Source organism: Puntigrus tetrazona, chromosome 6, assembly GCF_018831695.1.
Source record: "Puntigrus tetrazona isolate hp1 chromosome 6, ASM1883169v1, whole genome shotgun sequence".
Lineage (NCBI taxonomy): Eukaryota > Metazoa > Chordata > Actinopteri > Cypriniformes > Cyprinidae > Puntigrus > Puntigrus tetrazona.
Window position 1 is genome coordinate 20,996,769 of NC_056704.1, and position 15,207 is coordinate 21,011,975.

A 15,207-nucleotide genomic window follows, 5' to 3' on the forward strand; every position below is an offset into this window, starting at 1 on the left:
ATAATTGGTCACTTTTTTAATCACTATAGAATTTTGGAAAAACTAGACATGGACAATATCTACTGAATTAAAGAAAATCTTTAACAAAAATAGTTCACTGTACAAAAAAAAATCGCTTAGGCGTCGCAGGCTATTGAACAATGTTACCTAATACGCAAATAGCTACTTAGCTACTTACTTTTAACATAGTCTATCTTTTATTAGCTCAGTCAGTGTGTCCTAGCTGTGACAGTGTTATAATAAATTGAAGGCATGTACTTGAAGGGATTCACTTTTCCTCTGGAGGTCAGTATATACCTACTGTAGATTGTTTTTCACATGTAACGCTAGCATCAGTAGGCTGTGTTGAGGTTTGTCCTCTGGTGGACTGCAGTGAGTCATAGTTGTCACATCAGGGGGGAAAAAACGCAACACCTAAATGCCAGTGTCATGAAATGCTGAGTCAATTCTGCTTTTCAGTCTGACTGTTTGTCTTGAGCTCATTAAAGTCTGCTTAAATTTACATCTAAATTATATATGAGAAAGCCAGAGGGAGAATTAAAGTCAACATGATATGAAACTTGCAACAATACACTTAATATAACCAAATAAAATTGCAACGATATATATTTGAAACACAATCATTACCACAGAAATACACAGAGATGCTCTAAAGTGTGAAGTTGAGGCATGCAGCCCTCTCGCATTTATGTCTGGTTCAGTTCTGTTATGAAACGTCTGCTTGTCAAGATCGAAACAACTTCTAATGGGAAAAAAAAACAAGTTTTACAAGGTAACTAATGCCATTTCATTTTGCAACAAACTGAAACGCACTACTTCAGGTATAGTTCAGCTCCCAAAGAAAATTACATGATTCGGATACTGAAACATACATCTAGAACTACTATATATATACCGAAATAACTTCTCAGAAATCCTTGATTGCATTGCTACCAGCTGCTACCAACTGTCCTTCATCTCGACTCACCTTGAAGACACTGTGTATTTAACTCTCACTGTTTCCATAGCGCTCAGCCTTTGTTAGCGACCCAGTCTGTTTGAGCAGAGCTTTACAAGTGAGAGAAAGAGAGAGAGAGAATGATGGAGGGTTGCTACTGTTCAGTGAGCTTGTTAGCGAAGGGATTCTGGAACAGTCGCACATGACGGAGCTACATGTACCACAGGTTCTCTATAAAGCAGAATCCTTCAGACGTAGATGGTTCTTTGAGCGGTAATCCAGTTCACAATGGAGAGGCAGAGATTGCCACGATTTTTATGGGTGATTTGAGTTACTTTCAGAAGCACTTGTCAATGTTTTTTTTCTTTGTGTGTATCTCGAATGATACCAACTTATTTAAAAGAACACTTAAAACTGCTGGGTTAAATACATCCCAGTGCTGGGTGAAAAATGGACAAACCAAAAATTAAATTTGAGTTAAATGTTTAACCCAACTATCTGGGTAGTTTTTTAAGTTAGTTACTGTTCAAAAATTATTATAAGATTGGCTTAAAATGAACAAAATAGGTTGTAAATAAAATTGCTAGATGCACCATCAGTAATCAAACGAGACTCAAGATGTGACATTTTGGGTTATAAGGCCAGCTTTCTAACCACTGACAGGAAATATGTGGTGATTCTATGAAAATAGACCTAAAAATCTGTCTGGAGGGCCATCCGAGTCTTTATGCAGTTGTGCTCTATTTGTGGTTTGTTTTCAATCCTTTTTTTCAGTTTTTCTGCAGAGTGCTGGTGTCTTTGGGAAGCTCAGGATGGGGAGGATGTTTCAGACGTCAGAGCTACAGCAGACACCTGTCATCTATTGGACACTGTGTTCTTCCTCAGCAGCTTTGAGGATTATCTGTACGTGTACTGTATGGGCGTGTTTGTCCTTTGGCAAAATGTTTTACACACACACACACACACACAAAATTGAACAACAGAGGCGCTGGAAAATAATACATGAAAGAATCTTGATTCAATCCTCTCTAATTCTATAGTTATGTTTTCACCATTTTATTGGAGTGGAGAAAGAGGAACAAATTGTAAACAATAGTTATTTGATTTTATTTGTTGGTATTTAATTTGTTTTTGATTTTTTGCTATACATTTTAGTATTTATGTATCCTGGCCATGCAAGCTTTACCATGAACTCAGAAGTCACGATTTTGTGCTTTGGAGCTATATCCTAACATCATATTTTCTGTATTCGGTTTGAAGTTCAGCCTTGAGTCTGTGCGCTTCCAGCAAACAAGACTGCAGCGCATTCTTCCATCCTCCTTCCACTGCTCCTCTGCATTGTCGCAAAACATCTAGAAAGATTATGTAAAGTCTCTCTCAGGTCACAAGGGTACAGATTGCTATTCACATGAATGCTGTTGGGTTGAATATGTCTGTGGATAGGAATTAATTGAAAAATGGTTACCATGCCATGAAAAGCATTTTTTTTTTTTCACAGACCCAAGGCCACGTACGGCATTGAAGTGATTGTTAAGGTATGCCATTTGGGTCTCTGCAGATCACATTGAGAGCGACAGAATGTTCTGTTCGGAAAGAAAGTATGAGGTCTTTGGGTCAGAGCTTGCTTAATCAGCACTTAGATTTGTTTTCGAAATATTACAAGCGGTAATGTTTCAACTCTCGCTATCATAACAGAATAAAAACTATTTTTCTATAGAATGTTTGCAAAGAAATATTTCTTCCAAATTGTTGTAAATAATTTTTTTTTTTGGGGTCGGAATTCTCTTTCGTGCAGCATGTAGCACGGCTCTAAGTGAATGAAAGTATCCTGCGAAGTTTTACATCTAAAAGTGAACCGTGTAAAAAGTTATTCTGAATCACTGAAACGAGTCGTTTTTAAAACAAATCCCAAGCCATTTCATGTTGACGTCAACGTGAAACATTAGCGTTTGCCTGCTAATTTATTCATTGCCACTAGGTTTCAGTTTTGGAGCAGTACAAAAGTGTTTTCCGTTAGCTCCGTACACAAACGCAGCTTTATCAGGCATCGCAGGCATGATCAAATTTAAATGAGACAAATCAACCAATCACAGCAGATTAGCATCACACAAAGGAGGGGTCTGAAAAATTTATATTAGTGCGAATCGTCTGGCAGTCGTTACCAAATAAGGTCAAAATAAATAGATATTACAGGAGAATGAAAAGGGTTTTTGACTGCATGCACACACCGACTCCCAAAACCAAAATATGAACCTTTCGTTAGCCATAATACTTTAACTTCTCTAGAAAACGCTTATGGCATATGGATTATGGGAACATTTTTAAAGGAAAATATTGATGTCATTTCAGCTGCTGCCACACTATGAAATTAATTATACAGGCAGTCCATACTAGTCCAGGGGGTCCAAATAGCTTTGCTAAATAATTATTTCACAAGAATTATTTCAACAATTCCAATTTCCTCTTTGCAGCTATTCGATTTAGGTTTTATTCAGGCTGTATTTAGCCAAAATAGTTTTAATGGGCTAATGTCATGAGAATTTTCTTTGATCTTTCGCGATAAAAGAGCTGATTTGCTATAAAAAGAAGTTTCTAAACTGTTTTCGGATATTGAGCTAATGAAGCAGAAGATATGATTGCGTTGTTTTGTTTTTGTACCTGTATATTTGAAACTTTTAATAAATGATTAAAGGAATAGTTCAACCAAAATAAATATATATATATTTTTAATTTACTCACCCTCAGGTCATCCAATATGTAGTTGAGTTTGTTTATTCATTGAAAAACACTGAAATGGTTCAAACAGCTGATATCATAATAATCCACACAACGTTACTGTCTTGCAAAGTGAAAAGCTGTGTGAAAAAAAAAAAAAAAAACAGTTCCATCATTACAACTTTTTAACTTTAAACAGTCGCTTCAGGCAAAAATATGAGTCTGCATGCTTAAAGAAACGCTCTCTTCAGTTGAAAAGTCCATCGCTGGTCCATCTTTTTCTCCACATCCGCTCTGAAAAAGAAACAAACTCATCTAAATCTGGGATAGCCTGAGGGTGACAAAAGTTTTCAGTTTTCATTTTTTGCTGAACTGTTCCTTTAATGGAATATAGTAACTAAAAACAACAGTATGACTTTGCCTTGATATGACCCCTTTAAAACTTATTATTAAATTCATTCTGCCATGGTACTGACAGAAATGTCTGCTGACCTTTGGGTTTGACGAGTTGCAACACATCCAGCACTTCACTTGCCTCGTATTGCTTGTGCAGCTCAATTAACATGCCTGGCTATGAAATATGCATCAACTCGTTTCATCTATAATAAATAACAGTACGTATTCACATGATCTGCTGTGCATATATACTTTTCTGCATATGCACTGTGAGGTTGCTGATGTACACAAACTGCACATCAATGATCTGCCAGCAATTAGCTGCTATTTTTGATTAAAAATGTGCATCAAAGGCGATGAACTGAATTTGTTCAACAAACTGATTATGCAACAGTTGTGTTTTTGAATGGCCCGTTGCTCATTTTACAGTTTCCTCTTCACGTTATTGATTCACAATATATACAGTGGCCTAAGAAGTACGTATTTCAAACCTGTCAGTCAATAAATGGAAAAACAAAGTAACTAGTGTTACTATTTTTCGGAAGAAAAGTAATCTGACTACGTAACTTTAATTGTAATGCATTAACCCCTAATACTGCTTATAAAAAAATTGAGAAATATTATATAGCGCAAAATAAACTTGCCTTGAAAAATGTTTTTTGTAACCTGAAATTGTGATTAAATGGTTTAATAATAATCTAATTTTGCTTTTAACTGTATTGTTAATTAATTCCGACAATGTTAAAATGTATAGTTTTGTAATAATTATTATAATGTATAATAATATTTTAAACAAAAATACCTAACCAGATTTGTTGTAATATTTTGATTTATTAGAGTACTCTGGAAATATTTATTATTAGCATCTTATTTTTATTGCCATGATTCCTATATGTGTTTCCTGTGTCTGTGTCTGAGGACTTTTAGTTTTAATTTGTTTAGTTAGTTTGTCCCCTGTTTTCCTGCTGCCCTGCTTGTTAGTTGTCATGGACACTCATTGACCACACCCTTCTTTTTGTTAGCTGCCCTGGATACTGATTAGTTCATTAGCTCCACTCCATGTGTGTGTGTGTGTGTGTGTGTGTGTGTGTGTGTGTGTGTGTGTGTGTGTGTGTGTGTGTGTGTGTGTGTGTGTGTGTGTGTGTGTGTGTGTGTGTGTGTGTGTGTGTGTGTGTTCCCCTGGGTTCTGCCTCTAGAATTTTTTTCCCTATGATGGATTGTCTTTTTCGTTAAACCTGCTGCATGTGGATCTGCTGCATGTCTTTTTGCATCTTTTTCTTACAATTATAAACATTTTAAGTTGCAAGCTATTTAAGTTTTTATTAAATACTTTTATTAAAAATATATTTAAAATACTTAATGTCTTAATGATTATATATATATATATATATATATATATATATATATATATATATATATATATATATATATATATATATATATATATATATATATTTGATTATATTATGTTTATCTACTGTTACTTTTCAGTGGTTTGTTTCACTGGCATGTTCCCTGGATGCAAAAAATATTGGTAAAAGTGTTCTACAGGATTTCCTTGTAACCTGCTTTTTGTTTTTGTCCTCTATTTTGCTGCAACTATTCCAATTATAATAGAATTAAATTATAAGACAAAAGTAACACTGACAGTGTGCTCCTCTCGTTCTTTTCTGTTTTATTCTTTCTTTGGCTGTCTCCATTTGCGGCTGTGTTTATAAAATTTCTTCAGTAGAGTTTTTGTGCCCCAGGCTCATTTTTTATTTTATTTTTTTTTGCTCAAAGCTGATATATTGCAGGGTTGTGCGCAATACACCTGAGATAAGCATAGGAGACAGCTGCATTTTTCCGTTTCTTCTTGACAGAGGTAGTCATAGAAACCCTTTACCCTTACTTCGAAAAGCTGCTTACAAACTCTACGTGAATCTTCATTATTAATGCAACTTGATTTACCATCTGCAACTTCTAATACAACAGACCAAAGGATCCGGTATCATTGTAGATGCTCTGTGTTTTTCCCCCTCCAATTGAGCCCACAAAAGTGCATTCATTCTTTTGATCAGGGTGGGCGTGATGACTTAACGTCGCTCTCAGGCATTCATACGCTACCTCAAGGCCGCTGATGGTGGTGCTTAGTTTATTGTTTATCGCCCATGAATCAGCTTTATTGTGCAGAGCTCATTTCGCACCACTTTATTGTGTTCTGTTGTCAATAAATTTGGATTGCTATCCATGTTTACAGGACTTGGCTCGTCATTGCGGTGGGATTTGTTTGTTATAATATACATGCCTCTATTATTTTGTCAGTTTGTCAACAGAGTGGAGGCTTCCAGAATGCATTTGGGATGAAAAGAATACACTAACAGTGCTATTTTTAGCGAAAACCAGTCATTGTTTTGCGCGACAAAGAGAGGGAGAGAAAAAGAGCAGGCGGTGATATATGTTCTTTCCAAGCTTTGTGCAAAAATGAAGGCAAAGGTCAAAGTTAAGTCTAAAATTACGATTATGCAAAAATGTTTTAAGCTGCCACCTTACAAAAGGTCAGTCTGCCCGTAAATATTTCAATGAGAGAAAAATATTAGTTTAAATCGCCTTTTTAATATATACGAAAGCATGCTTTAAAAAGCCTTTTAGTTATGTTTTGAACAGTTTCACAAGCTTACTGAAGCGGTACCTTTCTTTTTGATCTTATTTTATGCTTTAATGTTTTCAACAATCTGCTGCATCTATATGTAATGTCATAAACGGCACGCCGAGACAAGCAAACAAATGACACACAGCAAAACAAATAACAGACAGCAAGACTCAACATGTTTGAAATTAATCAGTTTGCATTCTTGTTATTGTGGATATGCAGCATAATTTGGCTAAGTACATGAACAGATGCTGGGAAATCTGCTTGCTCGATAACTGTTAACAGAGCTAGCATGCTAAGTTTGCTAGTCAATAATGTATTGTTTTGGGATTCTGTATGAACATATATGTGTTCATTGTAATTAAATAATCAACGTATTTTACTTTTTTTAACAGTTTGAAAATGATAATAATTTGTATTGCAGATAACCATGATTTTAACCACAAGGTATTTTAAGAAAAGTCTCAGTGTTTTGTTTTCTTTTATGCAGACAATGGATGTCAGTGGTCACCGTCGTTGCATTACCAATTCTTCCAAATATATTCTTTTGTGTTTTCTGCAGAAGAAAGGCATGCAGGTTAGGAACGAGATGAGGGTAAGCAAATTATGACATGAATTTTAATTTTTGAATAAACAGTGTCTTTGAAGGCTGATGATAACATTACAGCTCACTGGAGTCTTTTTCTGTTGTTCACTGGCCTTGGCTCCTTCCATCGAGCACAAACACTTCTAAAACTTGCTTGTTCTCATCATCCATGCTGATTTAAATGATAGAACGTGACAAATCCTAACAAATATGTAAACGAATTCGTTGTTGGACATCTTAATCAGATCTACTGCGTTATAACCTAATCTAATAGAGGACTTTTATTAAGTCTTATCAATTACATATAATCAGATTAAGCCATTTATTGAGCAAGGAGAACATTAAAACAAAATGTACAATTGCCACTTAGCTTTTTGCACCATAAATAATATCTAATATTATTTTCATAGATGTTTTGCACTGTAAGGAGACTCTATATGTGATGTTTACAGCCTGAGTCACAGTTTAACCCAGAAGACCTACAGTACCGATGGATGATCCTGGCAGAGCAAATGGTTAATTCCATTACTTGTACTCCATGTCTGCGCTTCCACAGATTCATCACACACACACACACACACACACACACACACACACACACACACACACACAAAACACTCATCTTCCAAGGACCCTGATTTGGTTTCTGTGCTTATCACCATGGCAACCTAGCTTTGACGCTGAATATGTTGGATGGCCAACAGAATTCTTTAGAAAATCACGTTGCTGTATCAATTGATTTTACATTTTTTGCAGAAACATATATTTGCTTTATTGTGACTTTGTGCCGAAGGAGAACCAGTGAACCGTTACCGCATGGAATCAAAATGCCAGCTAACTCTCCACACTAACTGGAAGTGACAAATCACAGGACCAAAATATATTACATACAAACACATTTAAAGCAAAATATGTCAGGTTAGCGTTAAAAAAAAAAAACGAGTCTTATGCTGAGATTTAAGAAGTGGTGTGTAAAGGTAGCACTGTATGAAACAACATTATTAAACATTTACAGTCTGCAGAGAGACCGGCTACATTTTACAGACAAGACCGAAGTGCTTGAAATGAAAATTCAATGCACACTCTCTCTCGTTGCTTCCACTCATTCAATAAGCAAGTCCTCCATTCATTCCTTCCCCCGATGCAGCTCATGTGCACTTAAGATGCAATTCAGGGAGCCTTTCTGATTGGCTCTCTCCACAACCACAGGACCAGACCGGAAAACGCATCAATAAAGTTACATTATCAGAAAACGTTTCTGAAGTCATTTCTGAGCTCACAATATGTATAATAAGCATCAATCTAAAGCTGTTCATATATGCATCTGGTAAAACGTCACGCTGTCGATGTATCAAATCATTTATGTAACGTGAACGTAGGGCTGGGCGATAAAATCATAATGATAATTATCCTATATAATTGTCCTCCATAAAAAATAACATTTTGATAAATGTTCGCTATAATGGCAAACACAGTACGAAACGGCGCTACTCAAACTCAAAGTTCAAATGGCATGAACATGTGGGATATTTATATAGAATTTTATTAGTTATTAATGCAAACATCTATTAAATGGAATGTAATGGAATATTGTGATTACGTTTTAGCTTAATGTAACTATAAAGTAAATATTTGTCAGCACTTAGAACCATATAGTTACATTTGCCCGGGTTGTTGAGGACCTGTATGTGTGGTTTTAACTAGTTATCATGATCTCGATGCATAGGGTTGTTGGAAATAGGGTTGTTTACATGTTTTACTGTTTTTGAGTAAATAATTAAAAAATGTCAAATGTTTGTCATGGTCTGACCATAAAGAGTAGTTTAAAGCCTGAGATACATTGTACGATTTTTGGAGTTTTTTTGCAGATTTTTGATACGCCACGTTTGTTTCACAATGGCAATCTTTCATCTGAGACGGACGAAAATCATGCAGCATGTCTAGGGCTTTAAACCACAGTTAGCGGTCTGGTTTCCAAACTTTCGCTTAGGAGCAAAAAATCTGCCTTTAAAGGAACACTTCACTTTTTAAAAAAAAAAATACTAATTTTTCAACTCCCCAAGAGTTAAAGAGTTGAGTTTTACCACTTTCAAATCTATTTAGCAGATCTAAGGTTCTGGCGGTAGCACTTTTAGCACAGCTTAGCACAGACCATAACCTTTTCCGTCAGTCTTAGTGCACAATGTAACTACAGAAGAGAAACTCTTTGGTTATTTTTGAGCAAGACAATCAAATTCAGTGATCTATGATACCGCCAGAATCAGAGATCAGATAAATGGATTTGAAAACGGTAAAACACAACTTTTTAACACATGGGGTGGTTGGAAAATGAGCCTGTTTTCAAACGAAGTTGAGTGTTTCTTTAAACTTGAAAGAAATAAAGATGATGAAATTTATCGCGATAATCATTGATATCGAACGATATGAAAACATTTATTGCGATAGCATTGAGGCTGTGAAAGATGTGTCTTTTGCAGTGATGGAGAATGTGCCACTCTTCATGGCACTGGACGTAACTGGGGCATCTGTGTTGTGGTAACCATGACAACGCGTGAGTTTGTCATCTACAGTGGCAAAGCTCTGAGGGGATTGAGCTCATGATGCGGAGTCTGTACCACACACCCACCCACACACACACACACACACACACACGTGCACATGCAACATACTATGGTTTAAGCCACAGTAAAAGCATCTGATTTATAAGATGTTATTTAGGAAGGTTGCAGGTTCGAATCTCACCATATTGTGCACTTTAGTGACCATTTTGAAAGAAAATGTGGCATTTTGAATAAATGTGTCTGCTAAATAATGTGTATTTTAGGTAAACAATAAACATTTTTTTCTAACGGTGTATTCAAATATGGCAATATGTATTATGAGATTATTCTTTACCCAAACTATTCATTTATCAGCTTCTATTCTACTACTCTAAGACCTCCCACTTTGTTGCAGATGCTTCCCCCTCCCAAAAGATTTTTATTCACAAAACTGTGATAGAGACGGTTTGTTCCCAGCAAGCCGAGGCTTGTTAGCCGATATGTTTCTCTCTCCTCTGCACTCCGTCATGATGCTTGTAGAAAGAGAGACTAGACAATCGTTGTCAAGGTAACCAATCATCTTTATAGAACTCATAATGCAAATAGCATTTGAAATATGGGGTCAATTATGTTGGAGTTAGCTGAGACTCGTTTCTAAAAATATTAGGAGAGAAAAACTGTTGCGCCTCTTTCTGAATCTCACTGTGCTATTTATAGAGGTTGCAAAAATATTGCTTTGAAACTAATACAGATACCTGAAACCTAATCGAAAATTGTATTTTTGAACAGCACAAAAAAGTAACTATATTTGTATTCTACTTTCTGAATGTTTTGCATCATGCCAAAAAAAATGGTTTAGGAAAAAGTAAAAGTAGCTGGTTTTAACTGGTCTAAAACCAGCTTGACTAACTACAATGATAACGTCAAAACTCCTTTAAAGGGGTCATGAACTGAGAAATCTAAATTCTTTAAATTTTTGATGAGGTCAATGAGTTATAAAACATTCTACATTCTAAAAACTTTCTTGATAGTCTAATATCTTATAATAATAATATTGTAATAATATTGTTGCTAAACGCTGCCTTTGCCAAAGAAGATCAATGCTTGCTTCTTCTACGTCGCTGCTTGCTTAGCCCCGCCCACCAAATCGCTCATTTTTATAGGTACACTGATAAAAACTATTTTGTGGTAAATTAAATACTACATTAAACAAATGTAATTTCTACATTACATAATTTAGTTCAAGCAATACTTGTAAGTATAATTTATCTGAAATTGTTTGTTATGTTTACAAGTATTCTTTAAATATCAAAATAATGTGCCCTTTTCATGCACTGGGTCAAATTAGTCACTTTTTTAGTGTATTTACACTGTTTTATTGTTGTTTAGTTATTAAATTCAGTAACTTAATATTTTGTGATATCTGAAGTTCATTTTCTACTCAAAATGACCCATTAATATTCAAACACTATCCACTGATTGTTACCATAAATGTGTTTAGTGTACCAGGGCCGACTCTAAGCAAAATTTTATTTTTGGGGGCCCCTCGTTACTGCCAATACGACAGGTCATTGTCAAAGCTTGTTTATTGCTTACATCATTGTTTGCCTGTAAGTTTTTACTCTTCTGTGATTTTTTATTGTAACAGTTGCAAACTGAGAGGTATTAAAGGGACTCCGCTTTTTTGGAAATAGGGTCGTTCTCCAACTCCCCCAGAGTTAATAAGTTGAGTTTTACTGTATTTGAATCCATTCACCCATTCTAAAAAGACTAAAGAGTTTCGATATTTTACCTATTTAAAACTTGACTCTTATGTAGTTATATCAATAAGATTAGGAACTATTCTCTCATTTGGGTATAATAATCCAGGAAGTTTGCTGCCGTACCATGTCCGCGGCAGGCGAAGTGATATCATGCGCCATGGCATGCTTTTCAGTTTCTGACGGCCTTACTACATCATATAACTATAGATGACTCAAGTTTTAAATGGGAAAAACATTGAAATTCTTTGGTCATTTTTGAACACGATGTTACTGGTCTAATTTTATTTAATTAGCTATGCTAAGCTATGCTAAAACAGTAAAACGTATTAACTCTGGGGGAGTTGGAGAATGAGCCTATTTCCAAAAAAGGTGGAGTGTTTCTTTAATTTACACTTGACATTAAAAGTCTTAACGTATTAAATGGCATACTTAATGTGTTGTACTGAAAAGTAGCCAAATAAAACAGCAGACAGTGCATTTACAGAACATAAATATTAATCAAAGTTGCAAATGTATTACAAGTTGTATGTTTTTATAATAAATATTAAACAGCAGAGAGCATCTGCAAAACTCTTGAACTATATCTAGCTAATTGAGGCATAATGATACTGGAATATAATAGCACCCAAAAGGTGGGCTAAGGTAAATAATATTAAGCTGTTATCAGTTTATGAAACAGAAGCTTTTTTTTAATTATATACCCATAAAAGTTACTTTTAAGCAGACAAAAACTTAACATAAAAAATATTATTAAAATGTCTATTTGCTGATGTTTTGATGTTTAAACATGAACTTCGCTAGCTTTCCTACCTAGGTTCATGCTAATTAACTGAGGTCTAATCTTTTCAAAAAGCAACTATGGTCGCAAGTTCTGTCTCTAGCAATAGAGTTCAGTGGAAATAATGAGAATTGCCACATAGCGAACGATGGCCCTCTCACAAACCCCCATGTTGAATTTGACCCCCTCCCTCCGCTTTGGCTGGGACTGAGCCAGAAAGACAAACTCAGAAAAAAGAGAGCATCAAACATACATGACTGTTAACCAATCATAGCAGTTTGTGTTTACTTCCTACAATCCACCACGCCTATTCAGTTAGTGTTGTGATGAGTACAGATAAAACTAATCTACAAAGCAGCTGTAATTATGCTCAAAGAGAGCTAAAGCCGACCAACCAGCTCAGGCTTCTTCTTTTTTTAGCACAGACTATATTCTAGATCTCTTAACCTTGCTCAATACCTAAACATAAACATCTACCTTAATATCAGTAAGCATTAAGCAAATTAGGAGTTTATTGAGCGAAAACCCTATTAATAGTAAGTATACGTTCCCAACTTGACTATCTCCCAAACTCAAAAAGCTAATATTTTGCTACTGGACATCAGCGTTCATCATACTTCTTAAATCTTCAATAGGAATTGTCATGCACGAGGCATTTATCATACAAACATGATTTACGGTTTACCTCAAGAAAATAAAGACCATAGCTGTCCATAGCAACCTCCCAGAACACCTTAGCAACCACGTAGCAATACCCTTACAATTACAAATATCCTACCAACCCCACCGAACAGCTGCATTGCCTCAGCAACCACTAAGCTAAGCCTACATTTCTTCAAACTTGCAATCTCTATTCAGAATTAATATGCATACAATCTACACAAAGCTAAAAAACATTTAAACCTTCCTTCCATTCAAAGTTTGTCTTCGCTTATCTAGTTAATAGTCGTTTCTCGAGGCTGACATTCATGTTTTTATGCTGTCGCTGTGGTAAGTGACAGTTCAAATGATTGAATTAAACAAATGCCATAATTAAAAAAGTGGGGCAGAGAGAGGGCAAGACAGAAAAAAACACATAATATCCTGTCAAAAAAATAGGCAATTAAAAGTCATTATTTTATTATCCAGGGATAAGCTTTTTAAAAGAGTGGGTGGTGGTCTTTAAATATTGAACACAGCTTTAGTTTCTTTGTGAGTTTAATGACTGAATGTGTCTGTATGTCTCTCTTATTCACACGCACACACACACACACACACACACACACACACACATGGCCGTCTGTGAGCATGGCGTCACTAATGAAACAACTTTGGTGCGCCACATCAGAGTCCACCCACGCTGTTGGTATATGGCACAGGTGGCCGGCCCCCAACACGCTTTACCAACCGGCTGACTCAAACACTCTCACACTGGCTCTCTGTCTGTCTCTGGCATAATCAATCAGGCATTAGAAATATTTAGCAGTCCACAATCCTTGAAGCTACCAAACCTGAGCATTCACCTGTCACAGACTTCAAGCAATCGTCATGAGGTAAAACAACATTTGAAAAATGCAATGCATCCTTGCTGGATAAAATTACTAAATTAAAGTTTCATTAAAAAAAAATCTTAAAAATAGATTACTCTTTTTATTTAGCAGACAAGCATTAAATACTGAAGTAAACCATATATCCCAGTTTCCACAAAAATATTAAGCACCACAACTGTTGTCAACGTTGAAATGTTTAGCATATCACAATGTCTGAATGAGCATGACGTACACATATGTGACCCTGGACCATAAAACCTTAACGTGAGTATAATGATAGCAATTGCCAAAAATATTATATATATATTATATTGGTCAAAACAGATAAATTCTTCATTCATGCAAAAAATCATTAGGATATTAAGATCATATAAAGATCATATTTTCTAAATGTCCTGTAACATAAGTATATAGGTATATATATTTTTAAAATCTGCATACTTTTTGGACATGTTTGAAATGATTTTCTCATTTTTGATTTTGAAGTACTTGTATCTACCAAATATTTTCCTATCCTAACAAACCATACATTAATAGAAAGCCTATTTATTCAGTTTTTAGATGTTGTATAAATTTCAATTAAAAAATATTAAAAGACCCTTATGGTTTTGTGGTCCAAAGTCACATTTGTGACATCTGTAACTATAAAATAATAAGATTTATATAACATTAAGTACGTATAATGGATGTGCGTTCTACAATAACCTCCTTTAAACATAACACCTACAAAGAAATGTGTAAAAATGTCAGTGTTGTTACAGATTTAAATGACAAAATTGTGGGCTAACTTACTTCGATTCAGCGGGAAGAGATAATTCTCCAAAATAACAGTCATTAAAGCTCCTTAATCCAGACCTTTGACCTTCTCTCTTCTTTCTTTTTCTAATATAAGGATGAATCGAAAATAACATCAACAATTTCCTTTGAGGAACATTTCAAGATTACATAATGCTCCTTTGAACAGAAGCTGTTGCATCTAAATGGAAAGTTTTGTTTGGGAGTATATTACAGATTTCGATATAAAAGCACTTGGATATAATCATCAGGAACATAATCACAATCGCATATTTGACTTTAAAGATAATCTCACAAAAATGTCACACATGAATAACACTATTAAAGCTATACTGTTACACTATTGCATATATATATATATATATATATATATATATATATATATATATATATATATATATATATATATATATATACACTCACTCACTGCCACTTTATAAGGTACACCTTACTTTTATCGGGTTTGACCGCCTTTTGCCTTCAGAACTGCCTTAATCCTTCGTGGCATAGATTGAGTTTGAACTGCAGCAGATCGT